The sequence below is a fragment of the Barbus barbus genome, assembly GCF_936440315.1.
Source record: "Barbus barbus genome assembly, chromosome: 22".
Classification (NCBI taxonomy): domain Eukaryota; kingdom Metazoa; phylum Chordata; class Actinopteri; order Cypriniformes; family Cyprinidae; genus Barbus; species Barbus barbus.
In genome coordinates, this window is record NC_136750.1 from 2,136,457 (window position 1) to 2,139,281 (window position 2,825).

Here is a 2,825-nt window from a genome sequence, read left to right on the forward strand (position 1 = left end):
TGGTTTAGAAGTAACAGTAAAACAGTTCAGCTGACAGATGCAGACTAAGCTGTAATGCAGGCAAATTTATTTCACGAATACTTAGATAAATAAAATCGTTAAAAACTGCTTATAAATCATTAAAAGTTTTGGTAACACTTTATAATAAGGTCTCATTTGTTAACATTAGGGAATGCATTAACTAACAATGAAAAATACATGTTTACAGCATGTTAATTCTTCATTGATAGTATGAACTAACAATGAAATTTTTTATTTCTTACAGCATTTATTAATAGTTTTAATGTTAGAAAAATAGTCATGTTCAAAAGATACAACTTTAAATTTTAATAATGTATTAATACATTTTGGACTTAATATTAATTAACATTAATAAATGGCATATCATTATTGTTGATGTTAACTAACAACAGTTAAATAATATCATTGGTTAATTCACAAATAACATTAATATGAACAATATATTTTTACTTTATTTATTTGTGTTAGAAAAAATTATTCATGTTAGTTCATGGAAAAATGAATCGTTAAAAAATGCTTATAAATCATTAAAAGCTTTGGTAACTATAATAATGTCTCATTTGTTAACATTAGTAAATGCATTAACATGAACAATGAAAAATATATTTTCACAGCATTTATTAATGTTTGTTGATGTTAATCAAAATGTTTGTTAATTCACAGTGCATTAACTAATGTTAACATTACATTTGAATAATGTTTAAGATTTGAATATTAACTAACATTAATAAATACTATATATAGTTGCATGTGAAAGTTTGGCAACCTCTTGCAGAATCTGTGCAAATGTGAATAATTTTAACTAAATAAGAGAGCTCATGCAAAATGCATGTTATTTTTTATTTAGTTCTAAATGTTTTTAGTAAAAAAAAAATAAAGTTTGCTCATTTGAATATTTGTAGTTTGAGGAACAAAGTACATGAAGTTGCGATTTGTTACTGACGGCTTGGACCCACCATCGCTACTTGCAGCTATATTTTTTGTTTGTTTTTATTAAGAAAACAAATAAAAAACAAAGGTATTCAGATTACAATCTATTTACTCATTATGGTAGGTGCTTGGACACAAAATAAAATCAGTAAGTGAGATGTAAAAATAAAAGTGAAAAAATAGATAAAAATTATAAAATATATATATATACTGTATAATAAATACAACAACAAAAAACATGTACAAGCTCAAAAAAAATCTTCTAAATGCAAAAATAGACATATCAAAGAGTAAAAAAAGTAACAATCTTACATTAAATTATATTTATCAGCTACTGTAAATTCAACAAAATCACAGCTTTTTTATTCGTTTGACAGGGCTTTTAGAAAATCTAATAATTCTTAAAAACTACAAATAGGGTGAGAAATAAATGTTGGATAAAACGATTCCCAAATCAATCAATCAATCAATCAATCAATCAATCAATCAATCAATCAATCAATCAATCAATCGATCAATAAATAAATAGATAGATATATAAATAAATAAATACAAATTAAAAAGGCCTTTTTCTTTATAGTTCCCATATTTAGTATATTTAAAGGACATATCCTCACTCTGTACCAAAAGGCACTAGATAATTTTCAAGCAGGAAAAAAAAAAAATAATAAATACTAGAAGGATAGATCAGCTATTTTTTTTAGTGAATCTATTTATTTTTGGGATGAATCTTTCAAATAAGATGTTATATTTGAGCATGCTGAGATATTACATATTTCTCTGAGCAGCAGTGATTGTGAAGTCATGAGCAGAATATCTGTAGCAATGCCTCACATCTACTGAAGAGGGCGACTGATCTACGTGACTGCATGGGCATGCTCTGTTTACAGAGAGAGAGAGAGAGACATGAGTCTATATGCATGCGCTCAAGCACATCATATGTACATGATGGCCTTATGTTCACTTTCTGCTTATTGTTTTGATCTGAAGTGGAAGGAGCTGCCTTTCAATTTGAGTCAGATTCATAACTCTGAGCTTCATTGAGGATGAACATCTGGAGCTGTGTCAGTCAGCAGAAAGTATTTGTATGTGCCTAAATGTGCTGCCAGATATGAGCAATGCTTGGTCTATGCAGCCCAATATAGCAAACATATCTAGTGTGAGGTGAACTTTTGATTCATTCAAATGGATGTTGCAAAACATGAACCACCAGCGGCTTTCATTAATCAGAACCATAATTGGAGGAGGCATATGAAGGCATCACATGAACGCTCCAGGAGCATCCTCCTCATCCTCCTCCTCTTGTTTTAGTCAAATTATAGGCAGCAGCACATCAGTACAGTCCTTAACTGACAGAAAGTCAAAGAACATTTGATTTTGCACCAAATTCAGTGAAGAAAAAAAAATTATCCAAGATGGTGGACAAAGTGAGAGAAATGTCAGTAAATTTACTTCTTATTCAATACTTTAAAGATGAAAATTAGTCTGTATAATCATAATTTAAATTTTACTCAATATTTGTGCAATGCTTACATTTGTGTTTCTTAGAGCTACATCGTTAGCTTAGCAACATGCTAACATGCCTCAGCAGTGTCTGTCTATCATTCTTTTTTTTCAATGAATCAGTTCAAAACCAGTCAAAATTATTAATTTATGACTCAATTGTATTGATTATTGAATGTGCACTTGTAGTCTATTTCCAATCTTGAAATTCCATTTTAAAATACACTTGCAGATAATATATTTACAGCGACACAACAACAACGATGTTTATTTATAGAGCACATTTAAACACAACCGAGGTTGACCAGAGTGCTTTACAAAGAATAAAACACAATGAATAAAAGAAAAGTAAAAATACAAACAAGATCAAC